At 37.8% G+C, this 26127-nt stretch overlaps 1 protein-coding gene and 20 non-coding genes across 23 annotated transcripts in view; 1 reads left to right on the top strand and 20 right to left on the bottom strand.

Moving 5' to 3' along the window:
- LOC142348360 (uncharacterized) overlaps window positions 1-26127 on the top strand; it is a 186246-nt gene that overhangs the window by 90948 nt on the left and 69171 nt on the right. The window lies entirely within an intron of this gene.
- On the bottom strand, window positions 791-872 carry Trnai-gau (transfer RNA isoleucine (anticodon GAU)). Its single transcript has one exon. It is a non-coding gene; the product is annotated as a tRNA-Ile (tRNA).
- On the bottom strand, window positions 1091-1172 carry Trnas-gcu (transfer RNA serine (anticodon GCU)). The gene has a single exon. It is a non-coding gene; the product is annotated as a tRNA-Ser (tRNA).
- Window positions 1927-2008, bottom strand: Trnas-gcu (transfer RNA serine (anticodon GCU)). The gene has a single exon. It is a non-coding gene; the product is annotated as a tRNA-Ser (tRNA).
- Trnas-gcu (transfer RNA serine (anticodon GCU)) lies at window positions 2225-2306 on the bottom strand. The gene has a single exon. It is a non-coding gene; the product is annotated as a tRNA-Ser (tRNA).
- Window positions 3478-3559, bottom strand: Trnas-gcu (transfer RNA serine (anticodon GCU)). Its single transcript has one exon. It is a non-coding gene; the product is annotated as a tRNA-Ser (tRNA).
- On the bottom strand, window positions 4005-4086 carry Trnas-gcu (transfer RNA serine (anticodon GCU)). Its single transcript has one exon. It is a non-coding gene; the product is annotated as a tRNA-Ser (tRNA).
- On the bottom strand, window positions 8766-8847 carry Trnas-gcu (transfer RNA serine (anticodon GCU)). The gene has a single exon. It is a non-coding gene; the product is annotated as a tRNA-Ser (tRNA).
- Trnas-gcu (transfer RNA serine (anticodon GCU)) lies at window positions 10130-10211 on the bottom strand. Its single transcript has one exon. It is a non-coding gene; the product is annotated as a tRNA-Ser (tRNA).
- Window positions 10961-11042, bottom strand: Trnas-gcu (transfer RNA serine (anticodon GCU)). Its single transcript has one exon. It is a non-coding gene; the product is annotated as a tRNA-Ser (tRNA).
- Window positions 12402-12483, bottom strand: Trnai-gau (transfer RNA isoleucine (anticodon GAU)). Its single transcript has one exon. It is a non-coding gene; the product is annotated as a tRNA-Ile (tRNA).
- Trnas-gcu (transfer RNA serine (anticodon GCU)) lies at window positions 14826-14907 on the bottom strand. Its single transcript has one exon. It is a non-coding gene; the product is annotated as a tRNA-Ser (tRNA).
- Window positions 15130-15211, bottom strand: Trnas-gcu (transfer RNA serine (anticodon GCU)). The gene has a single exon. It is a non-coding gene; the product is annotated as a tRNA-Ser (tRNA).
- Window positions 16043-16124, bottom strand: Trnar-ccu (transfer RNA arginine (anticodon CCU)). Its single transcript has one exon. It is a non-coding gene; the product is annotated as a tRNA-Arg (tRNA).
- Trnas-gcu (transfer RNA serine (anticodon GCU)) lies at window positions 16346-16427 on the bottom strand. Its single transcript has one exon. It is a non-coding gene; the product is annotated as a tRNA-Ser (tRNA).
- Trnar-ccu (transfer RNA arginine (anticodon CCU)) lies at window positions 16651-16732 on the bottom strand. Its single transcript has one exon. It is a non-coding gene; the product is annotated as a tRNA-Arg (tRNA).
- On the bottom strand, window positions 16956-17037 carry Trnas-gcu (transfer RNA serine (anticodon GCU)). Its single transcript has one exon. It is a non-coding gene; the product is annotated as a tRNA-Ser (tRNA).
- On the bottom strand, window positions 17263-17344 carry Trnas-gcu (transfer RNA serine (anticodon GCU)). Its single transcript has one exon. It is a non-coding gene; the product is annotated as a tRNA-Ser (tRNA).
- Trnas-gcu (transfer RNA serine (anticodon GCU)) lies at window positions 18176-18257 on the bottom strand. Its single transcript has one exon. It is a non-coding gene; the product is annotated as a tRNA-Ser (tRNA).
- Window positions 19060-19141, bottom strand: Trnas-gcu (transfer RNA serine (anticodon GCU)). Its single transcript has one exon. It is a non-coding gene; the product is annotated as a tRNA-Ser (tRNA).
- Trnas-gcu (transfer RNA serine (anticodon GCU)) lies at window positions 21159-21240 on the bottom strand. Its single transcript has one exon. It is a non-coding gene; the product is annotated as a tRNA-Ser (tRNA).

Raw genomic sequence — 26127 nt, 5'->3', positions numbered from 1 at the left:
TAGCAGTCCAACGCCTTAACCACTCGGCCACCATGTCTGTACAATTTCCGAAGTACCAAATTTTCCTTTTTCGTTTCTGATTTCAGCCGATTCTAATTCTAATCGATTCGTAGATGCACACTTTTGATCAGAGTTTGTCTACTATTGACTTTTTTCCTATTCTGATTGTTTATTTGGAAATTGATGAAAACTTTTTTTAACAGAAAAATTGATAAGTAGACTCTTGACATTTTTTTTGTTAATTGAAAAAATGGAAAAAGATCGGATTCGAACCCAAGCACGGTGACTATCATTCCTTTTTTGTTTCTGTTTTCAATCGATTCTTTTTCCAATCCACCCGTAGATGCACTCTTTTAATCACTGATTGACTACTGTTGATTTTTTTGTCCTATCTTGATATTTTATTTGGAAACTGATTAAGAAATCTTTGACAGATAACTTGATAAGTAGCCGCAGGACAGATTTTGCTCTGTTAAAAGAAAGTTACGACAGAGATGGGATCTGAAACCTGGCACGGAGACCTTATTGGATTAGCAGTTCAATGCCTTAACCACTCGGCCACCTTGTCTGTACAACCTTCCAAATACGAAATATCATTCCTTTTTGGTTTCTGTTTTAAATCAATTCTATTTCCAATCCACCCGTAGATGCACTCTTTTGATCAGAGATTGACTGCGGTTGATTTGTTTTTTATCTTAATATAATTTATTTGGAAACTGATGAAGAAATCTTTGACAGAAAACTTGATAAGTAGCCGCTGGAAAAAATGTGCTTTGTTAAAAGAAAGTTACGACAGAGATGGGATTCGAACCCTCGCACGGAGACCGTATCGGATTATCAGTCCAACGCCTTAACCACTCGGCCACCCTGTCTGTACAATCGTCGAAGTACGGAATATTCCTTTTTTGTTTCTGATTTTTGTCGATTCTAACTCTAATCGACTCATAGATGAACACTTTTGATCAGAGATTGACTACTATTGATTTTTTTTCCTGTCTTGATGGTTTATGTGGAAACTGATAAAGAAATCCTCGACAAAAAACTTGATAAGTAGCCGCTGGACAAATTTTGCTCTTTTAAAAGAAAATTACGACAGAGATGGGTTCCGAAACCACGCACGCAGACCGTATTGGATTAGCAGTCCAACGCCTTAACCACTCGGCCACCCTGTCTGTACAATCGTCGAAGTACGGAATATTCCTTTTTTGTTTCTGATTTTTGTCGATTCTAACTCTAATCGACTCATAGATGAACACTTTTGATCAGAGATTGACTACTATTGATTTTTTCCTATCCTGATTGCTTATTTGGAAATTGATGAAAAAATTTTTTAACAGAAAAATTGATAAGTAGACTCTTGTCAATTTTTTTTTGTTAATTGAAAAATTGGACAGAGATCGGATTGGAACCCAGGCACGGTCACGATCATTCCTTTTCCGTTTCTGTTTTCAATCGATTCTATTTCCAATCCACCCGTAGATGCACTCTTTTGATCAGAGATTGACTAATGTTGATTTGTTTCCTATCTTAATATAATTTATTTGGAAACTGATGAAGAAATCTTTGACAGAAAACTTGATAAGTAGCCGCTGGAAAAAATGTGCTTTGTTAAAGGAAAGTTACGACAGAGATGGGATCCGAAACCACGCACGGAGACCGTATTGGACAAGCAGTTCAATGCCCTAACCACTCGGCCACCCTTTCTGTACAACCTTGGAAATACGAATCATCATTCCTTTTTCGTTTCTGGTTTCAATCGATTCTAATTCTAATCCACCCTCAAATGCACACTTTTGATCAGAGGTTGACTACTGTTGATTTGTTTCCTATCTTAATATATTTTATTTGGAAGCTGATGAAGAAATCTTTGACAGAAAACTTAATAAGTAGCCGCTGGAAAAAATGTGCTTTTTTAAAAGAAAGTTACGACAGAGATAGTATTCGAACCCACGCACGGAGACCGTATTGGATTAGCAGTCCAACGCCTTAACAACTCGGCCACCTTGTCTTTACAATCGTCGAATTACGAAATAATCCTTTTTCGTTTCTAATCTCAATCGATTCTAATTCCAATCCACCCGTAGATGCACATTTTGATCACAGATTGACTGCTGCTAATTTTTTTCCTATCTTGATAGTTCGTTTGGCAACTGATGAAGAAATCTTTGACAAAAAACTTGATAAGTATTCGCTGGAAAAAATGTGCTTTGCTAAAAGAAAGTTACGACAGAGATAGTATTCGAACCCACGCACGGAGACCGTATTGGATTAGCAGTCCAACGCCTTAACAACTCGGCCACCTTGTCTTTACAATCGTCGAATTACGAAATAATCCTTTTTCGTTTCTAATCTCAATCGATTCTAATTCCAATCTACCCGTAGATGCACTCTTTTGATCACAGATTGACTACTGTTGATTTTTTGTCCTATCTTGATATTTTATTTGGAAACTGATTAAGAAATCTTTGACCGATAACTTGATAAGTAGCCGCAAGACAGATTTTGCTCTGTTAAAAGAAAGTTACGACAGAGATGGGATTCGAACCCACGCACGGAGACCGTATTGGACAAGCAGTTCAATGCCCTAACCACTCGGCCACCCTTTCTGTACAACCTTGGAAATACGAATCATCATTCCTTTTTCGTTTCTGGTTTCAATCGATTCTAATTCCAATCCACCCTTAAATGCACACTTTTGATCAGAGATTGACTACTGTTGATTTGTTTCCTATCTTAATATATTTTATTTGGAAACTGATGAAGAAATCTTTGACAGAAAACTTAATAAGTAGCCGCTGGAAAAAATGTGCTTTTTTAAAAGAAAGTTACGACAGCCGCTGGACAAATTTTTCTCTGTTAAAACACAATTTCGACAGAGATGGAAACCGAACCCACGCACGGAGAACGTATTTGATGAGCAGTTGAACGCCTTAACCACTAGGCCACCCTGTCTGTTCAACCTTTGGAATACGAATTATCATTCCTTTTTCGTTTCTGATTTCAATCGATTCTAATTCCAATCCACCCTAAGATGCACTCTTTTGATCACAGATTGACTACTGTTGATTTTTTTCCTTTCTTGATAGTTTGTTTGGAAACTGATGAAGAAATCCTCGACAAAAAACTTGATAAGTAGCCGCTTGACATATTTTGCTCTGTTAAAAGAATATTACCACAGAGATGGGATCCGAAACCTGGCACGGAGACCGTATTGGATTAGCAGTTCAACGCCTTAACCACTCGGCCACCTTGTCTGTACAACTTTCCAAATACGAATTATCATTCCTTTTTCGTTTCTGTTTTCAATTGATTCTATTTCCAATCCACCCGTAGATGCATTCTTTTGATCAGAGATTGACTGCTGTTGATTTTTTTCCTATCTTAATATAATTTATTTGGAGACTGATGAAGAAATTTTTTGACGAAAAACTTTATAAGTAGCCGCTGGAAAAAATGTGCTTTGTTAAAAGAAAGTTTCGACAGAGATGGGATTCGAACCCACGCACCGAGACCGTATTGGATTAGCAGTCCAACGCCTCAACAACTCGGCCACCCTGTCTGTACAATCGTCGAAGTACGAAATATTGCTTTTTCGTTTCTGATTTTTGTCGATTCTAATTCTAATCGACCCGTAGATGCACACTTTTGATCAGAGATTGACTACTGTTGAGTTTGTCTTATCCTGATTGTTTTTTTGGAAATTGATGAAAAATTTTTTTAACAGAGAAATTGATAAGTAGTCTCTTGTCATTTTTTTGTTAATGGGAAAAATGGACAGAGATCGGATTCGAACCCAGGCACGGTGACTATCATTCCTTTTTCGTTTCTGTTTTCAATCGATTCTAATTCCAATCCACCCGTAGATGCACACTTTTGATCACAGGTTGACTACTGCAAATTTTTTCCCTATCTTGATAGTTCGTTTGGCAACTGATGAAGAAATCTTTGACAAAAAACTTGATAAGTAGCCGCTGGAAAAAATGTTCTTTGTTAAAAGAAAAATACGACAGAGATGGGATTCGAACCCACGCACGCAGAACGTATTGGATTAGCAGTCCAACGCCTTAACCACTCGGCCACCCTATCTGTACAATCGTCGAAGTACGAAATATTCCTTTTTCGTTTCTGATTTTTGTCCATTCTAATTCTGATCGACCCGTAGATGCACACTTTTGATCAGAGATTGACTACTGTTGAGTTTGTTTTATCCTGATTGTTTATTTGGAAATTGACGAAAAATTTTTTTAACAGAAAAATTGATAAGTAGACTCTTGTCATTTTTTTGTTAATGGAAAAAACGGACAGAGATCGGATTCGAACCCAGGCACGGTGACTATCATTCCTTTTTCGTTTCTGTTTTCAATCGATTCTATTTCCAATCCAACCGTAGATGCACTCTTTTCATCACAGATTGACTCCTGTTGTTTTTTTCCTATCTTGATATTTTTTTTGGAAATTGATGAAGAAATCTTCGACAAAAAACTTGATAAGTTGCCGCTGGACAAATTTTGCTCTGTTAAAACAATTTCGACGGAGATTGGATCCGAACCCACGCACGGAGACCGTATTTGATTAGCAGTTCAACGCCTTAACCACTAGGCCAACCTGTCTGTACAACCTTCGAAATACGAATTATCATTCCTTTTTCGTTTCTGATTTCAATCGATTCTAATTCCAATCCACCCTAAGATGCACTCTTTTGATCACAGATTAACTACTGTTGATTTTTTTCCTTTCTTGATAGTTGGTTTGGAAACTGATGAAGAAATCCTCGACGAAAAACTTGATAATTAGCCGCTGGACAAATTTTGCTCTGTTAAAAGAATATTACCACAGAGATGGGATCCGGAACCTTGCACGGAGACCTTTTTTGTATTAGCAGTTCAACGCCATAGCCACTCGGCCACCTTGTCTGTACAACTATCCAAATACGAATTATCATTCCTTTTTCGTTTCTGTTTTCAATCGATTCTATTTCCAATCCACCCGTAGATGCATTCTTTTTTTTGATCAGAGATTGACTGATGTTGATTTGTTTCCTATCTTAATATAATTTATTTGGAAACTGATGAAGAAATCTTTGACAGAAAACTTGATAAGTATTCGCTGGAAAAAATGTGCTTTGCTAAAAGAAAGTTACGAAAGAGATGGGATTCGAACCCACGCACCGAGACCGTATTGGATTAGCAGTCCAACGCCTCAACAACTCGGCCACCCTGTCTGTACAATTGTCGAAGTACGAAATATTCTTTTTTCGTTTCTGATTTTTGTCGATTCTAATTCTAATCGACCCGTAGATGCACACTTTTGATCAGAGATTGACTACTGTTGAGTTTGTCTTATCCTGATTGTTTATTTGGAAATTGATGAAAAATTTCTCAACAGAAAAATTGGTAAGTAGGCTCTTGTCATTTTTTTGTTAATGGAAAAAATTGACAGAGATCGGATTCGAACCCAGGCACGGTGACTATCATTCCTTTTTCGTTTCTGTTTTCAATCGATTGTATTTCCAATCCAACCGTAGATGCACTCTTTTGATCACAGATTCACTACTGTTGTTTTTTGTCCTATCTTGATATTTTTTTTGGAAATTGATGAAGAAATCTTCGACAAAAAACTTGATAAGTAGCCGCTGGACAATTTTTACTCTGTTAAAAGAAAATTACGACAGAGTTGGGATCCGAAACCACGCACGGAGACCGTATTGAATTACCATTTCAACGCCCTAACCACTCGGCCACCCTGTCTGTACAACCTTCGAAATTCGAATTATCATTAATTTTTTTGTTTCTGATTTCAATCGATTCTAATTCCAATCCACCCTTAGATCCACACTTTTGATCAGAGATTGACTACTGTTGATTTGTTTCCTATCCTAATATATTTTATTTGGAAACTGATGAAGAAATCTTTGACAGAAAACTTGATAAGTATTCGCTGGAAAAAATGTGCTTTGCTAAAAGAAAGTTACGAAAGAGATGGGATTCGAACCCACGCACCGAGACCGTATTGGATTAGCAGTCCAACGCCTCAACAACTCGGCCACCCTGTCTGTACAATTGTCGAAGTACGAAATATTCTTTTTTCGTTTCTGATTTTTGTCGATTCTAATTCTAATCGACCCGTAGATGCACACTTTTGATCAGAGATTGACTACTGTTGAGTTTGTCTTATCCTGATTGTTTATTTGGAAATTGATGAAAAATTTCTCAACAGAAAAATTGGTAAGTAGACTCTTGTCATTTTTTTGTTAATGGAAAAAACGGACAGAGATCGGATTCGAACCCAGGCACGGTGACTATCATTCCTTTTTCGTTTCTGTTTTCAATCGATTCTATTTCCAATCCAACCGTAGATGCACTCTTTTCATCACAGATTGACTCCTGTTGTTTTTTTCCTATCTTGATATTTTTTTTGGAAATTGATGAAGAAATCTTCGACAAAAAACTTGATAAGTTGCCGCTGGACAAATTTTGCTCTGTTAAAACAATTTCGACGGAGATTGGATCCGAACCCACGCACGGAGACCGTATTTGATTAGCAGTTCAACGCCTTAACCACTAGGCCAACCTGTCTGTACAACCTTCGAAATACGAATTATCATTCCTTTTTCGTTTCTGATTTCAATCGATTCTAATTCCAATCCACCCTAAGATGCACTCTTTTGATCACAGATTAACTACTGTTGATTTTTTTCCTTTCTTGATAGTTGGTTTGGAAACTGATGAAGAAATCCTCGACGAAAAACTTGATAATTAGCCGCTGGACAAATTTTGCTCTGTTAAAAGAATATTACCACAGAGATGGGATCCGGAACCTTGCACGGAGACCTTTTTTGTATTAGCAGTTCAACGCCATAGCCACTCGGCCACCTTGTCTGTACAACTATCCAAATACGAATTATCATTCCTTTTTCGTTTCTGTTTTCAATCGATTCTATTTCCAATCCACCCGTAGATGCATTCTTTTTTTTGATCAGAGATTGACTGATGTTGATTTGTTTCCTATCTTAATATAATTTATTTGGAAACTGATGAAGAAATCTTTGACAGAAAACTTGATAAGTATTCGCTGGAAAAAATGTGCTTTGCTAAAAGAAAGTTACGAAAGAGATGGGATTCGAACCCACGCACCGAGACCGTATTGGATTAGCAGTCCAACGCCTCAACAACTCGGCCACCCTGTCTGTACAATTGTCGAAGTACGAAATATTCTTTTTTCGTTTCTGATTTTTGTCGATTCTAATTCTAATCGACCCGTAGATGCACACTTTTGATCAGAGATTGACTACTGTTGAGTTTGTCTTATCCTGATTGTTTATTTGGAAATTGATGAAAAATTTCTCAACAGAAAAATTGGTAAGTAGGCTCTTGTCATTTTTTTGTTAATGGAAAAAATTGACAGAGATCGGATTCGAACCCAGGCACGGTGACTATCATTCCTTTTTCGTTTCTGTTTTCAATCGATTGTATTTCCAATCCAACCGTAGATGCACTCTTTTGATCACAGATTCACTACTGTTGTTTTTTGTCCTATCTTGATATTTTTTTTGGAAATTGATGAAGAAATCTTCGACAAAAAACTTGATAAGTAGCCGCTGGACAATTTTTACTCTGTTAAAAGAAAATTACGACAGAGTTGGGATCCGAAACCACGCACGGAGACCGTATTGAATTACCATTTCAACGCCCTAACCACTCGGCCACCCTGTCTGTACAACCTTCGAAATTCGAATTATCATTAATTTTTTTGTTTCTGATTTCAATCGATTCTAATTCCAATCCACCCTTAGATCCACACTTTTGATCAGAGATTGACTACTGTTGATTTGTTTCCTATCCTAATATATTTTATTTGGAAACTGATGAAGAAATCTTTGACAGAAAACTTGATAAGTATTCGCTGGAAAAAATGTGCTTTGCTAAAAGAAAGTTACGAAAGAGATGGGATTCGAACCCACGCACCGAGACCGTATTGGATTAGCAGTCCAACGCCTCAACAACTCGGCCACCCTGTCTGTACAATCGTCGAAGTACGAAATATTCTTTTTTCGTTTCTGATTTTTGTCGATTCTAATTCTAATCGACCCGTAGATGCACACTTTTGATCAGAGATTGACTACTGTTGAGTTTGTCTTATCCTGATTGTTTATTTGGAAATTGATGAAAAATTTCTCAACAGAAAAATTGGTAAGTAGGCTCTTGTCATTTTTTTGTTAATGGAAAAAATTGACAGAGATCGGATTCGAACCCAGGCACGGTGACTATCATTCCTTTTTCGTTTCTGTTTTCAATCGATTGTATTTCCAATCCAACCGTAGATGCACTCTTTTGATCACAGATTCACTACTGTTGTTTTTTTCCTATCTTGATATTTTTTTTGGAAATTGATGAAGAAATCTTCGACAAAAAACTTGATAAGTAGCCGCTGGACAATTTTTACTCTGTTAAAAGAAAATTACGACAGAGTTGGGATCCGAAACCACGCACGGAGACCGTATTGAATTACCATTTCAACGCCCTAACCACTCGGCCACCCTGTCTGTACAACCTTCGAAATTCGAATTATCATTAATTTTTTTGTTTCTGATTTCAATCGATTCTAATTCCAATCCACCCTTAGATCCACACTTTTGATCAGAGATTGACTACTGTTGATTTGTTTCCTATCCTAATATATTTTATTTGGAAACTGATGAAGAAATCTTGGACAGAAAACTTGATAAGTATTCGCTGGAAAAAATGTGCTTTGTTAAAAGAAAGTTGCGACAGAGATGGGATTCGAACCCACGCACCGAGACCGTATTGGATTAGCAGTCCAACGCCTCAACAACTCGGCCACCCTGTCTGTACAATCGTCGAAGTACGAAATATTCTTTTTTCGTTTCTGATTTTTGTCGATTCTAATTCTAATCGACCCGTAGATGCACACTTTTGATCAGAGATTGACTACTGTTGAGTTTGTCTTATCCTGATTGTTTATTTGGAAATTGATGAAAAATTTCTCAACAGAAAAATTGGTAAGTAGGCTCTTGTCATTTTTTTGTTAATGGAAAAAATTGACGGAGATCGGATTCGAACCCAGGCACGGTGACTATCATTCCTTTTTCGTTTCTGTTTTCAATCGATTCTATTTCCAATCCACCCGTAGATGCATTCTTTTTTTTTGATCAGAGATTGACTGATGTTGATTTGTTTCCTATCTTAATATAATTTATTTGGAAACTGATGAAGAAATCTTTGACAGAAAACTTGATAAGTATTCGCTGGAAAAAATGTGCTTTGCTAAAAGAAAGTTACGAAAGAGATGGGATTTGAACCCACGCACCGAGACCGTATTGGATTAGCAGTCCAACGCCTCAACAACTCGGCCACCCTGTCTGTACAATCGTCGAAGTACGAAATATTCTTTTTTCGTTTCTGATTTTTGTCGATTCTAATTCTAATCGACCCGTAGATGCACACTTTTGATCAGAGATTGACTACTGTTGAGTTTGTCTTATCCTGATTGTTTATTTGGAAATTGATGAAAAATTTCTCAACAGAAAAATTGGTAAGTAGGCTCTTGTCATTTTTTTGTTAATGGAAAAAATTGACAGAGATCGGATTCGAACCCAGGCACGGTGACTATCATTCCTTTTTCGTTTCTGTTTTCAATCGATTGTATTTCCAATCCAACCGTAGATGCACTCTTTTGATCACAGATTCACTACTGTTGTTTTTTGTCCTATCTTGATATTTTTTTTGGAAATTGATGAAGAAATCTTCGACAAAAAACTTGATAAGTAGCCGCTGGACAATTTTTACTCTGTTAAAAGAAAATTACGACAGAGTTGGGATCCGAAACCACGCACGGAGACCGTATTGAATTACCATTTCAACGCCCTAACCACTCGTCCACCCTGTCTGTACAACCTTCGAAATTCGAATTATCATTAATTTTTTTGTTTCTGATTTCAATCGATTCTAATTCCAATCCACCCTTAGATCCACACTTTTGATCAGAGATTGACTACTGTTGATTTGTTTCCTATCCTAATATATTTTATTTGGAAACTGATGAAGAAATCTTGGACAGAAAACTTGATACGTATTCGCTGGAAAAAATGTGCTTTGTTAAAAGAAAGTTGCGACAGAGATGGGATTCGAACCCACGCACCGAGACCGTATTGGATTAGCAGTCCAACGCCTCAACAACTCGGCCACCCTGTCTGTACAATCGTCGAAGTACGAAATATTCTTTTTTCGTTTCTGATTTTTGTCGATTCTAATTCTAATCGACCCGTAGAGGCACACTTTTGATCAGAGATTGACTACTGTTGAGTTTGTCTTATCCTGATTGTTTATTTGGAAATTGATGAAAAATTTTTTAACAGAAAAATTGGTAAGTAGACTCTTGTCATTTTTTTGTTAATGGAAAAAATTGACAGAGATCGGATTCGAGCCCAGGCACGGTGACTATCATTCCTTTTTCGTTTCTGTTTTCAATCGATTGTATTTCCAATCCAACCGTAGATGCACTCTTTTGATCACAGATTCACTATTGTTGTTTTTTGTCCTATCTTGATATTTTTTTTGGAAATTGATGAAGAAATCTTCGACAAAAAATTTGATAAGTAGCCGCTGGACTATTTTTACTCTGTTAAAAGGAAATTACGACAGAGATGGGATCCCAAACCACGCACGGAGACCGTATTGAATTAGCATTTCAACGCCCTAACCACTCGGCCACCCTGTCTGTACAACCTTCGGAATTCGAATTATCATTAATTTTTTTGTTTCTGATTTCAATCGATTCTAATTCCAATCCACCCTTAGATCCACACTTTTGATCAGAGATTGACTACTGTTGATTTGTTTCCTATCTTAATATATTTTATTTGGAAACTGATGAAGAAATCTTTGACAGAAAACTTGATAAGTATTCGCTGGAAAAAATGTGCTTTGTTAAAAGAAAGTTACGACAGAGATGGGATTCGAACTCACGCACCGAGACCGTATTGGATTAGCAGTCCAACGCCTCAACAACTCGGCCACCCTGTCTGTACAATCGTCGAAGTACGAAATATTCTTTTTTCGTTTCTGATTTTTGTCGATTCTAATTCTAATCGACCCGTAGATGCACACTTTTGATCAGAGATTGACTACTGTTGAGTTTGTCTTATCCTGATTGTTTATTTGGAAGTTGATGAAAAATTTTTTAACAGAAAAATTGGTAAGTAGACTCTTGTCATTTTTTTGTTAATGGAAAAAATTGACAGAGATCGGATTCGAACCCAGGCACGGTGACTATCATTCCTTTTTCGTTTCTGTTTTCAATCGGTTGTATTTCCAATCCAACCGTAGATTTACTCTTTTGATCACAGATTCACTACTGTTGTTTTTTGTCCTATCTTGATATATTTTTTTGGAAATTGATGAAGAAATCTTCGACAAAAAACTTGATAAGTAGCCGCTGGACTATTTTTACTCTGTTAAAAGAAAATTACGACAGAGATGGGATCCGAAACCACGCACGGAGACAGTATTGAATTAGCATTTCAACGCCCTAACCACTCGGCCACCCTGTCTGTACAACCTTAGAAATTCGAATTATCATTAATTTTTTTTGTTTCTGATTTCAATCGATTCTAATTCCAATCCACCCTTAGATCCACATTTTTGATCAGAGATTGACTACTGTTGATTTTTTTCCTATCTTAATATATTTTATTTGGAAACTGATGAAGAAATCTTTGACAGAAAACTTAATAATAGCAGCTGGAATAAACGTGCTCTGTTAAAACAAAATTTCGACATAGATGAGATCCGAACCCACGCACGGAGACCGTATTGGATTAGCAGTTCAATGCCTTAACCACTAGGCCACGCTGTCTCTACAACCTTCGAAATAAGAATTATCATTTCTTTTTTGTTTCTGATTTCAATCGATTCTAATTCCAGTTCACCCGTGATGCACACTTTTGATCAGAGATTGACTACTATTGATTTTTTCCTATCTTTATATAGTTTATTTGGAAACTGATGAAGAAATCTTTGAGAAAAACTTGATAAGTAGCCACTGGACAAATTTTGCTCTGTTAAAAAAATATTACGACTGAGGTGGGATCCGAAACCACGCACGGAGACCGTATTGGATTAGCAGCAGTTCAATGCCCTAACCACTCGGCCACCCTGTCTGTACAACCTTCGAAATTCGAATTATCATTATTTTTTTTTGTTTTTGATTTCAATCGATTCTAATTCCAATCCACCCTTAGATCCACACTTTTGATCAGAGATTGACTACTGTTGATTTGTTTCCTATATTAATATTTTTTATTTGGAAACTGATGAAGAAATCTTTGACAGAAAACTTAATAATAGCAGCTGTAAAAAATGTGCTTTGTTAAAAGAAAGTTACGATAGAGATGGGATTCGAACCCACGCACGGAGACAGTATTGGATTATCAGTCCAACGCCTTAACCACTCGGCCACCCTGTCTTTACAATCGTCAAATTACGAAATACTCCTTTTTAGTTTCTAATCTCAATCGATTCTAATTCCAACCCACCCGTAGATGCACACTTTTGATCACAGATTGACTACCGCTATTTTTTTCCTATCTTGATAGTTCGTTTGGCAACTGATGAAGAAATCTTTGACAAAAAACTTGATAAGTAGCCGCTGGACAAATTTTGCTCTGTTAAAACAAAATTTCGACAGAGATGAGATCCGAACCCACGCACGGAGACCGTATTGGATTAGCAGTCCAACGCCTTAACCACTCCGCACCCTGTCTGTACAACCTTCGAAATACGAATTATCTTTCCTTTTTCGTTTCTGTTTTCAATCGATTCTATTTCCAATCCACTCGTAGATGCACTCTTTTGATCACAGATTGACTTTTGTTGATTTTTTTCCTTTCTTGATTGTTTATTTGGAAACTGATGAAGAAATCCTCGACAAAAAACTTGATAAGTAGCCGCTGGACAACTTTTGCGATGTTAAAAGAATATTACGAAAGAGATGGGATCCGAAACCACGCAAGGAGACCGTATTGGATTAGCAGTTCAACGCCTTTACCACTCGGCCACCCTGTCTGTACAACCTTCGAAACACGAATTATCATTCCTTTTTCGTTTCTGATTTCAATCGATTCTAATTCCAATCCACCTTAAGATGCACTCTTTTGATCACAGATTGACTACTGTTGATTTTTTTCCTTTCTTGATAGTTTATTTGGAAACTGATGAAGAAATCCTTGACAAAAAACTTGATAAGTAGCCGCTGGACAGATTTTGCTCTGTTAAAAGAATGTTACGACAGAGATGGGATCCAAAACCACGCACGGAGAGCGTATAGAATTAGCAGTTCAGCGCCTTAACCACTCGGCCACCCTGTCTGTACAACCCTTTACAACCTTTGAAACATGAATTATCATTCCTTTTTCGTTTCTGTTTTCATTCGATTCTATTTCCAATCCACTCGTAGATGCACTCTTTTGATCACAGATTGACTACCGTTTATTTTTTTCTATCTCGATAGTTTATTTCGAAACTGATGAAGAAATCTTCGACAAAAAACTTGACAAGTAGCCGCTGGACAAATTTTGCTCTTTTAAAAGAAAATTACGACAGAGATGGGTTCCGAAACCACGCACGGAGACCGTATTGGATTAGCAGTTCAACGCCCTAACCACTCTCCCAACCTGTCTGTACAACCTTCGAAATACGAATTATCGTTCCTTTTTCGTTTCTGATTTCAGTCGATTCTATTTCCAATCCACCCGTAGATGCACACTTTGATCAGAGATTGACTACTGTTGATTTTTTCCTTATCTTTATATAGTTTATTTGGAAACTGATGAAGGAATCCTTGACAGAAAACTTGATAAGTAGCCGCCGGACAAATTTTGCTGTGTTAAAAGAAAGTTACGGCAGGGATGGGATCCGAAACCACGCACGGAGTCCTATTGGATTAGCAGTCAAGCGCTTTAACCACTCGGCCACCCTGTCGGTACAACCGTCGTAGTACGATTTATCATTGCTTTTACGTTTCTAATTTCAATTGATTCTATTTCCAATCCACCCGTAGATGCACACTTTTGATCAGAGATTGACTGTTGTTGATTTTTTTCCTATCTTTATGTAGTTTATTTGGAAACTGACGAAGAAATCTTTGACAGAAAACTTGATAAGTGGTCGCTGGAAAAAATTTGCTTTGTCAAGAGAAAAATACGACAGAGTTGGGATTCCGACCCTTGCACGGAGACCATATTGGATTAGCAGTCCAAGGCCCTAACCACTCGGCCACCCTGTCTCTACAACTGTCGAAGTACGATTTATCACTGCCTTTTCGTTTCTAATTTCAATCGGTTCTAATTCCAATCCACCCGTAGATGCACACTTTTGATCACAGATTGACTACTCCTAATTTGTTTCCTATCTTGATAGTTCGTTTGGAAACTGATGAAGATATCTTCGACAGAAAACTTGATAAGTAGTCACTGGAGAAAATTTGCTTTGTTAAAAGAGAAATAAGACAGAGATGAGATTCGAACCCACGCACGGAGATTGTATTGGATGAGCTGTCCAACGCATTAACTACTCGGCCACCCGGTCTGTACAACCGTCGAGGTACGATTTATCATTGCTTTGTCGTTTCTAATTTCAATCGATTCTAATTCCAATCCACCCGTAGATGCACACTTTTGATCACAGATTAACTATTGTTGATTTTTTTCCTATCTTTATGTAGTTTATTTGGAAAATGACGAAGAAATCTTTGTCAGAAAACTTGATAAGTAGTCGCTGGAGAAAATATGCTTTGTTAAAAGAGAAATACGACAGAGACGGGATTCGAACCCACGCACGGAGACCGTATTGGCTTAGCAGTCCAACTCCTTAACTACTCGGCCACTCTGTCTGTACAACCGTCGAAGTACGATTTATAATTGCTTTTTCGTTTCTAATTTTAATGGATTCTAGTTCCAATCCACCAGTAGATGCACACTTTTGATCAGAGATTGACTACTGTTGATTTTTTTCCTATCTTTATGTAGTTTATTTGGAAACAGACGAAGAAATCTTTGTCAGAAAACTTGATAAGTAGTCGCTGGAGAAAATATGCTTTGTTAAAAGAAAAATACGACAGAGATGGGATGCGAACCCACGCAAGGAGACCGTATTGGATTAGCAGTCCAACGCCTGAACCACTCGGCCACCCTGTCTGTACAACCGTCGAGGTACGATTTATCATTGCTTTTTCCTTTCTAATTTCAATCGATTCTAATTCCAATCCACCCGTAGATGTACACTTTTGATCACAGATTGACTACTGTTGATTTTTTCCCTATCTTTATGTAGTTTTTTTGGAAACTGACGAAGAAATCTTTGACAGAAAACTTGATATGTAGCCGCAGGAAAAAAATTGCTACGTTAAGAGAAAAATACGACAGAGATGTGATCCCAACCCACGCACGGAGACCTTATTGAATTAGCAGTTCAACGCCTTAACCACTCGGCCACCCTGTCTGTACAACCTTCGAAGTACGAATTATCATTCGTTTTCGTTTCTGATTTCAATCGATTCTAATTCCAATCAACCGTAGATGCACACTTTTGATCAGAGACTGACTACTGTTGATTTTTTCCCTATCTTTATATAGTTTTTTTGGAAACTGACGAAGAAATCTTTGACAGAAAACTTGATAAGTAGTCGCTGGAGAAAATATGCTTTGTTAAAAGAGAAATACGACAGAGACGGGATTCGAACCCACGCACGGAGACCGTATTGGCTTAGCAGTCCAACTCCTTAACTACTCGGCCACCCTTTCTGTTCAACCGTCGAAGTACGATTTATAATTGCTTTTTCGTTTCTAATTTTAATGGATTCTAGTTCCAATCCACCAGTAGATGCACACTTTTGATCAGAGATTGACTACTGTTGATTTTTTCCCTATCTTTATGTAGTATATTTGGAATTAGACGAAGAAATCTTTGTCAGAAAACTTGATAAGTAGTAGTCGCTGGAAAAAATTTGCTTTGTTAAAAGAGAAATACGACAGAGACGGGATTCGAACCCACCCTCGGAGACCGTATTGGATTAGGAGTCCAACGCCTGAACCGCTCGGCCACCCTGTCTGTACAACCGTCGAGGTACGATTTATCATTGGTTTTCGTTTCTGATTTCAATCGATTCTAATTCCAATCCACCCGTAGATGCACACTTTTGATCAGAGACTGACTACTGTTGATTTTTTCCCTATCTTTATATAGCTTTTTTGGAAACTGACGAAGAAATCTTTGACAGAAAACTTGATAAGTAGTCGCTGGAGAAAATTTGCTTTGTTAGAAGAGAAATACGAAAGAGATGTGATTCGAACCCACGCACAGAGACCGTCTTGGATTAGCAGTCCAACGCCTTAACCACTCGGCCACCCTGTCTGTACAACCGTCGAAGTACAATTTATTATTGGTTTTTCGTTTCTAATTTTAATAGATTCTATTTCCAATCCACCAATAGATGCACACTTTTGATCAGAGACTGACTACTGTTGATTTTTTCCCTATCTTTATATAGTTTTTTTTGGAAACTGACGAAGAAATCTTTGACAGAAAACTTGATAAGTAGTCGCTGGAGAAAATATGCTTTGTTAAAAGAGAAATACGACAGAGACGGGATTCGAACCCACCCTCGGAGACCGTATTGGATTAGGAGTCCAACGCCTGAACCGCTCGGCCACCCTGTCTGTACAACCGTCGAGGTACGATTTATCATTGGTTTTCGTTTCTGATTTCAATCGATTCTAATTCCAATCCACCCGTAGATGCACACTTTTGATCAGAGACTGACTACTGTTGATTTTTTTTCCCTATCTTTATATAGTTTTTTTGGAAACTGACGAAGAAATCTTTGACAGGAAACTTGATAAGTAGTCGCTGGAGAAAATTTGCTTTGTTAGAAGAGAAATACGAAAGAGATGTGATTCGAACCCACACACAGAGACCGTCTTGGATTAGCAGTCCAACGCCTTAACCACTCGGCCACCCTGTCTGTACAACCGTCGAAGTACGATTTATTATTGGTTTTTCGTTTCTAATTTTAATAGATTCTATTTCCAATCCACCAATAGATGCACACTTTTGATCAGAGATTGACTACTGTTGATTTTTTCCCTATCTTTATGTAGTATATTTGGAATTAGACGAAGAAATCTTTGTCAGAAAACTTGATAAGTAGTAGTCGCTGGAAAAAATTTGCTTTGTTAAAAGAAAAATACGACAGAGATGGGATGCGAACCCACGCACGGAGACCGTATTGAAATAGCAGTCCAACTCCTTAACCACTCAGCCACCCTGTCAGTACAACCGTCGAAGCACGAATTATTCCTTTTTCGTTTCTAATTTCAATCGATTCTACTTCCAATCCACCCGTAGATGCACACTTTTGATCACAGATTGGCTACTGCTTATTTTATTCCTATCTTGATTGTTCGTTTGGAAACTGATGAAGAAATCTTCGACAGAAAACTTGATAAGTAGCCGCTGGACAAATTTTGCTCTGTTAAAAGAAAAGTACGACAGAGATGGGATCCGAATCCACGCACGGAGAGCGTATTGGATTAGCAGTTCAACGCCTTAACCAATCGTGCATCCTGTCTGTACAACCTTCGAACTACGAATTATCTTTCCTTTTTCGTTTCTGATTTCAATCGATTCTAATTTCAATCCACCCGTACAAGCACACTTTTGATCAGAGATTGACTACTGCTGATTTTTTTCCTATCTTGATAGTTCGTTTGGAAACTGACGAAGAAATCTTTGACAGGAAACTTGGTAAGTAGCCACTGGAAAAAATTGCTTTGTTGAAACAAAAGAGATGGGATGGGTACGAAAGAGATGGGATTCGAAACCACGCACGGAGACCGTATTTTATTAGCAGTTCAACGCCTTAACCACTCGGCCACCTTGTCTGTAAAACCTTCGAAGTACGAATTATCATTCCTTTTTGGTTTCTGATTTCAGTCGATTCTAATTCTAATCGACCCGTAGATGCACTCTTTTAATCACAGATTGTCTACTGTTGATTTTTTTCCTATCTTGATAGTTCGTTTGGAAACTGATGAAGAAATCTTTGACAGAAAACTTGATAAGTAGCCACTGGAAAAAATTTTCTTTGTTAAAACAAAATACGAAAGAGATGGGATTCGAAACCACGCACGGAGACCGTATTGGATTAGCAGTTCAACGCCTTAACCACTCGGCCACCTTGTCTGTAAAACCTTTGAAGTACGAATTATCATTCCTTTTTGGTTTCTGATTTCAGTCGATTCTAATTCTAATCGACCCGTAGATGCACTCTTTTGATCACAGATTGTCTACTGTTGATTTTTTTCCTATCTTGATAGTTTGTTTGGAAACTGATGAAGAAATCTTTGATAGAAAACTTGATAAGTAGCCACTGGAAAAAATTTGCTTTGTTAAAGCAAAATACGAAAGAGATGGGACTCGAAACCGTATTGGATTAGCAGTTCAACGCCTTAACCACTCGGCCACCTTGTCTCTAAAAGCGTGGAAGTACGAATTATAATTTCCTCATGGTTTCTGATTTCAGTCCTTTCTAGTTCTAATCAACCCGCAGATGCACACTTTTGATCCAAGATTGACTACTGTTGATTTTTTCCTATCTTGATTGTTTATTTGGAAATTGATGAATACTTTTAACAGAAAACTTGATAAGTAGCCGCTGGAAAAAATTTGCTTTGTTAAAAGAAAATGCGACATAGATGGGAATCGAACCCACGAACAGATATCGGATTGGGTTAGCATTCCAACGCCTAAACCACTCGGCCACCTTGTCTGTAAAACCGTTGAAGTACGAATTATCATTCCTTTTTGGTTTCTGATTTCAGTCGATTCTAATTCTAATCGACCCGTAGATGCAGACTTTTGATCAGAGATTGACTACGGTTGATTTTTTCTTATCTTGATTGTTTATTTGGAAATTGATGAATACTTTTATCAGAAAACTTGATAAGTAGCCACTGGAAAAAATTTGCTTTGCTAAAAGAAATTTGGACAGAGATGGGATTCGAACCCACGCACGGAGACCGTATTGGATTAGCAGTTCAACGCCTTAACCACTCGGCCACCCTGTCTGTACAACCGTCGAACTACGATGTATCGTTGTTTTTTCGTTTCTAATTTCAATGGATTAAAATTCCAATACACCCGTAGATGCACACTTTTGATCAGAGATTGACAACTGTTGATTTTTTTCCTATCTTTATATAGTTTATTTGGAAACTGATGAAGAAATCTTTGCCAGAAAACTTGATAAGTAGCCTATAGAAAAAATGTGCTTCGTTAAAAGAAAATACGACAGAGAAGGGGTTCGAACCCACGAACTGAGATCGTATTTGAATAGCAGTGCAACGACTTAATCACTCGGCCACCTTGCATGTAAAACCTTCGAAGTACGAATTTCTATTCTTTTTTTGGCTTCTGATTTTGGTCCATTCTATTTCTAATCGACCCGTAGATGCACAATTTTGATCAGAGATTGACAACCGTTGATTTTTTCCTATCTTGATGGTTTATGTGGAAATTGATGAAAAATATTTTTAACAGAACAATTGATAAGTAGACTCTGGATAAGTTTTTTTGTTATTTGAAAAAAATGGACAGAGAGTGGATTCGACCCCACGCACCGAGACCGTATTGGATTAGCAGTCCAACCCTTTAACCACTCGGCTACCTTGTCTGTACAACCTTCGAAATACGAATTATTATTCCTTTTTCGTTTCTGTTTTCAATCGATTTTTTCCAATCCACCCATAGATGCACTCTTTTGATCACATATTGACTACTGTTGATTTTTTTCTTATCTTGATGGTGTATTTGAAAACTGATGAGGAAATCGTCGACAGAAAACTTGATTAATAGCAGCTGGAAAAAAATTGCTTTGTTAAAAGAAATTTAGAGTTGGGATTCGAACCCACGCACGGAGAACGTATTGGATTAGCAGTCCAACACCTTAACCGCTCGGACACCTTGTCTGTAAAACCCTCGAAGTACGAATTATGATCCCTTTTTGGTTTCTGATTTTAGTAGATTCTAATTCTAATCGACCCGTAGATGCACTTTTGATAAGAGATTGACTACTGTTGATTTTTCTTATCTTGATGGTTTATGTGGAAATTGATGAAAATATTTTTAACAGAACAATTGATAAGTAGACTATGGATAAGTTTTTTTGTTATTTGGAAAAATTGACAGAGATTGTATTTGAACCCACGCACGGAGACCGTACTGGATTAGCAGTCCAACCCATTAACCACTCGGCCACCCTGTATGTACAACCTTCGAAATACGAATTTTGATCCCTTTTTGATTTCTGATTTCAGTCGATTCTAATTCTAATCGACCCGTAGATGCACTTTTGATCAGAGATTGACTACTGTTGATTTTTTCCTATCTTGATAGTTTATTTGGAAACTGATAAAGAAATCCGCGACAAAAAACTTGATAAGTAGCCGCTGGACAAATTTTGCTCTTTTAAAAGAAAATTACGACAGAGATGGGTTCCGAAACCACGCACGCAGACCGTATTGGATTAGCAGTTCAACGCCTTAACCACTCGGCCACCCTGTCTGTACAACCGTCGAAGTACGATGTATCGTTGTTTTTTCGTTTCTAATTTCAATGGATTTTAATTCCAATACACCCGTAGATGCACACTTTTGATCAGAGATTGACTACTGTTGATTTTTTTCCTATCTTTATATAGCTTATTTGGAAACTGATGAAGAAACCTTTGCCAGAAAACTTGATAAGTAGCCGCTAGAAAAAATGTGCTTCGTTAAAAGAAAATACGACAGAGAAGGGATTCGAACGCACGCACGCAGACCGTATTGGATTAGCAGTTCAACGCCTTAACCACTCGGCCACCCTGTCTGTACAACCGTCAAAGTACGATGTATCGTTGTTTTTTCGTTTTTAAATTCAATGGATTATAATTCCAATCCACCCATAGATGCACTCTTTTGATCACATATTGACTACTGTTGATTTTTTTCTTATCTTGATAGTGTATTTGGAAACTGATGAAGAAATCGTCGACAGAAAACTTGATTAATAGCAGCTGGAAAAAAATTGCTTTGTTAAAAGAAATTTCGACAGAGTTGGGATTCGAACCCACGCACGGAGAACGTATTGGATTAGCAGTCCAACACCTTAACCGCTCGGCCACCTTGTCTCTAAAACCCTCGAAGTACGAATTATGATCCCTTTTTGGTTTCTGATTTCATTCGATTCTAATTCTAATCGACCCGTAGATGCACTTTTGATCAGAGATTGACTACTGTTGATTTTTTCCTATCTTGATTGTTTATTTGGAAATTGATGAAAAATATTTTTGACAGAAAAATTGATAAGTAGACTCTGGACAATTTTTTTTGTTAATTGAAAAAATGGACAGAGATCGGATTCGAACCCAAGCACGGTGACTATCATTTCCTTTTCGTTTCTGTTTTCAATCGATTTTATTTCCAATCCACCCGTAGATGCACTCTTTTGATCACAGATTGACTACTGTTGATTTTTTTCCTATCTTGATAGTGTATTTGGAAACTGATGAAGAAATCGTCGACAGAAAACTTGATAAGTAGCCGCTGGAAACAAATTGCTTTGTTTAAAGAAAATACGACAGAGATGGGGTTCGAACGCACGCACGGAGAACGTATTGGATTAGCATTCCAACGCCTAAACAACTCGGCCACCTTGTCTGCAAAACCGTCAAAGTACGAATTATTATTCTTTTTTGGCTTCTGATCTCAGTCGTTTCTAATTCTAATCGACCCGTAGATGCACACTTTTGATCAGAGATTGACTACTGTTGATTTTTTGTATCTTTATATATTTATTTATTTGTATCTTTATATATTTTATTTGGAAACTGATGAAGAAATCTTTGACAGAAAACTTGATAAGTAGCCGCTAGAAAAAATTTGCTTTGTTAAAAGAAAATACAACAGAGAAGGGATTCGAACCCAGTCACTGAGATTGTATTGGATTAACAGTTCAACGCCTTAACCACTTGGCCACCTTGTCTCTAATACCGTCGAAGTACGAATTATTATTGTTTTTTGGTTTTTGATTTCAGTCGATTCTAATTCTGTAGTATCCGTGCTTTCTCTACGGTTACGGTTTGGGTTGAGTGTTTTTCTTAAGCACTTTAAACCTCTGAGTTACTGAGGAAAATTTTCCAAGTTTTAGACTTGAATTCAATTGAGCAGATGTAAATGTACAATCAGTTTAATACAAAGTTAGATCTATTGCTTGTGATTACTAGAAGTTTTGTGAAGATGAGAGTTGTAAAGCAATTAAAGAGAGGCAGATCGATTGTGTAAGGTTTAGTTTTGAATATGTTCTTTGGTTTCAGTCCTATCAATGGTTAATTAATCTTAGGTTATTTTTACCCATTTTTGCTAATCTCCTTGGGATTTTCTCATAGTTATTTTCTACCGCACGGGTCCCTGTTAGTTAAACTAACAGATAACAGGTTTACCTGCTTGACGTATCCCGTCATGAACAAACATTCCTTGACGTGTCCCGTCAAGATGAAATTCCATGATGATTCCCATCCTTATTTATGATGCTTTCTCTGTATTGTTAAAAGCCGGTTTACTATTAGTAACCATCTCTTTTTGTTCTCCTGTTTGTTTGTGAAATTTTCGAATTATGCGTTTAATATGTAATTTATGAGCATGTTATACATTATGGTTCTCTATACTGCCTCCCTCTTAGAAAATGTGAGTGTTCCACTCACTCACACAGCAAGAATTTCAAATGTCCATTTTCGTGTTCATATATTCTTGTGCTTTTTCAATCCCGTACTTGTCATAAATATTACGGGCCTCCTCGTCTTCCATATTTTTTTGCTTGAAGAATGATTTTGAACATGTCGTCACGACCACCCTTGTCCGGATGACAGAGCATTCCCAACGTTTTGAAATGTTTCTGGATAGTACTGGTTGTGGCCTCCTGTGGCAGGAATAGAAGTTCATAAAAGTTTGGAGGTCGACTGAACGGGCTCTGCGCGTTGATCGCCTCCAGCCTCCTCTGTATGACCTTCTTTGAGGTTTGCTCTGTTTTTACTCTACTCCTTAGCCTACTATTGTCTATCTCGGCATTCTCCAACTCCCGAGCTAAGCACTCCTGCTCGTCCACCAGAGGGATACATTCCCTTGTTTTTGTTTCGGCTACATTTGTAACCTCCTCCAACTCTTTCTTCAATGTTTCTACCTGCCTCCTGCAGGACTCCCGCTGATTCCCAGCGTATTCAAGTTGCCGTTTGGTCTCCAGCAATTGATCACCTAATCTTTGACTTTCAAGTTTTAACTGTCGGAGCTCCTCTTCGAGCCGAGCCCCGGCTGTTCCCAGCATTTCGCTGTTGTCAATCTTTTTTTGTTGTTCCTCGATTATGTGTTGCATCTCACTTAACTCCCTAATTGCGGCTCTATCCACTATATTGGGTGGTTGCAGCTGCGTCAGTGGCACCACGTACCTTTTGTTTGAGAATACTCCAACAATCCGATACAATTGGTGCCTGACTATCGACCTGACCTCGAACAACTCGGGTAGATAGTAGCAATAATCACCGATTTTTGGTTCTGCCATTCCTACACATCATACACGTAAATTAGTCTAATGTATCGATCTCAATTTCTGCCATATCTGGTACAGATTTTGCCTTTTTGCTTTTATAACTACGATGTTTGTTTCACCATCACACCGTTCAACTGTCCTTTTTCTTGTCAATTTTTGTTCCTTTGTACGTTGTTTTAGATGATGAAAATAACCTAGTTCCCCCATTGGGTTAATGGGTTGCAGTGCAATTACAGGATTGGTGCCACTGCGTTGCATATCGATTGAAAGAAACACGCGTACCAAACAAAATATGATGTTAGATCCAATTAAAATAGTAATCAAACTGATGGTTATTTCCCTGGCCACATGCCAGATTTGTTTCACTTCATTACCCAAGTATTCAAAAATCAGCAATTCATGCCACTGATGATTGTACTTTAAGTCCGTGTTGAAATACTCTAGAGTCTCATGCTCATATAAACCTCCTTGTCCCAGGAAAACTACTCTTCCTGTTATCGTCTTTCTCGAATGCCTTAATCTTTGAGCCCTTTTGCTGAGTTCCAGGTCCTTGTCATTGAAAAACCCGTCCATTGGCGCCGAAATTGACCAATTGACGTTAACTCTATAAATAGGCATATCATTGGGTTTTTCAATCAATTGTATTCTTCGCCCATATGTTATCCATGACCCATTCCGCAATTCAAGAGCGTTCGGGTACATGGGGTTGCAATTAATCAGTGTGAAATTTCTACAGAATACTCTAGAAATGGGGTCCACGTATCTAATTACTTCTGAAGTTTTGGCAGAAGACACCCTAATTGGTACTTCCTCCGTACAAAACTGATTTTCGACAACATGTACGATTACTTTAGCGCACCTATGGACATAAAGTATTCCTCCCGCTCTTTCTGCGTGTGTACCCAGAGCGTTTTGTTGACTTAAGAAAATTTGGTGTGAATTTCCGTTAATTGATGTCGTTAGAATCATAGCTCACGGGGTAGACATAATTCACTCCTTTCTCATCTCCGCCTTTCATGAAAGTTTTTGATATCTTCTGAACAAATTCAGCGTCGGTTCGGTCAAAAATCATCTGGTTGAGGACTTCTTTGGGAGCATTGATTTCAAAATAACCAAGACCCGGTAACCGCGCTTTGTGTCCCTGCCATAGATTTTGACAGACTGACTCTTTTATTGGGTAAATCGTTGGAATTATTTGTGATTTTTCCTTTAAGTAAGTTGCGTCGTCATACCAACTACTCTTTTTCAGCACAGTTACCGTATATGCAGCCCTGTACATACAGTATTTTAGTTTACTCATGCTGCTTTTGGCGTAGATCAGTCCTCCTTTGTTTACCTGCTCCTCATTTATTTGTGACGTTTCACATTTGTGACGTTTGGGTTCCGTCATTGCAAATTTCTGCGTTTGTAGAATGTTCTCAAAATCATACCTCACAATCTCCAAGGATTGTGAAAAACCTAATATGCTAACCAACTGAAGAAGTTTCCATTTCAGCTGCACAATCCAATGTGGGTTCCACGCCCTCTGCATTTTGTCGTATCACCTTTTAAAAAAATACATCATTATCAAGTTTTTCATCTGAATCGTTATCCTTGAATAAAAAATAGTCTTTCAGTTTCCGTGGTCTTGTTATTCCCGACGCACTTCTAGTCTGATATCGTCGTTCGGCGACATTTTGCGAAGTAGAAGCCGTGCTCCTATTTGGAAATTCTTCGCCTTCACTCCTTTCGAATGTTGACACCAGAGTATCCCGCTTCTGCTGTGTGGCTACTTTGGGCGCAGGTATCTTTGTGCTTCTGCTCTTATTGTTGGTGTTAGTATTTATTGATTCTCTTGTACTCCCACCCATAGGTGTTTGAAACGATTCGTCTTTGACTGTCTCATTGTGAGTTTCAGTATTAGGATTAATTTGACTAATATTTCCTTCAGGTTGAACTTCTCTTCTTTTTGTGTCATTCAATTTTGGGGTCACCACTTGAATTTCCACAAAGTCATTGTCCTCCGTAATGTCGTTTCGTGTTATTCTCGGTTCAATCTTTCCCTTCTTAGGTTCTTTTTTATCAGTGGTAGCACTTCTACTGTTAAAACGTTTGAGTCGATCGTAGTGGACCTTTTGTTGTTTTTTGTATTCACATCCTCAATAACAAAGTTCAGATCGTTTATTATTTCACGTATTACCTGCGGTCCGCTGTCAAATGATTTAAATTTCTTTGTCTGGCCAGTTTTTATTGTGGGGTTGAACACCATTACTAAATCACCTACTTCATATTCTGGTCCAAATGTGCTACGGTCATAGTTGGTTTTTTGTCTTTCTTGCTCCGCATCCATGCTTTCCCGTACCAGCTCATGGCACGTTTGTAGTTCTTCTTTCAAACAATCAACGTAATCACTCAAAAGTTGGCTAGATTTATGTTTGTATTGTTTGTTACATGCAATCAATCGGCAGCGCGCATGATCATCCAAAAAGGAGGTAAA

This window comes from Convolutriloba macropyga, chromosome 10, assembly GCF_964194025.1.
Source record: "Convolutriloba macropyga chromosome 10, txConMacr16.3, whole genome shotgun sequence".
NCBI classification, from domain to species: Eukaryota; Metazoa; Xenacoelomorpha; order Acoela; family Convolutidae; genus Convolutriloba; species Convolutriloba macropyga.
The sequence above is the reverse complement of the archived record's forward strand: the minus strand, read 5'-3'. Positions and strand labels throughout refer to the sequence as shown.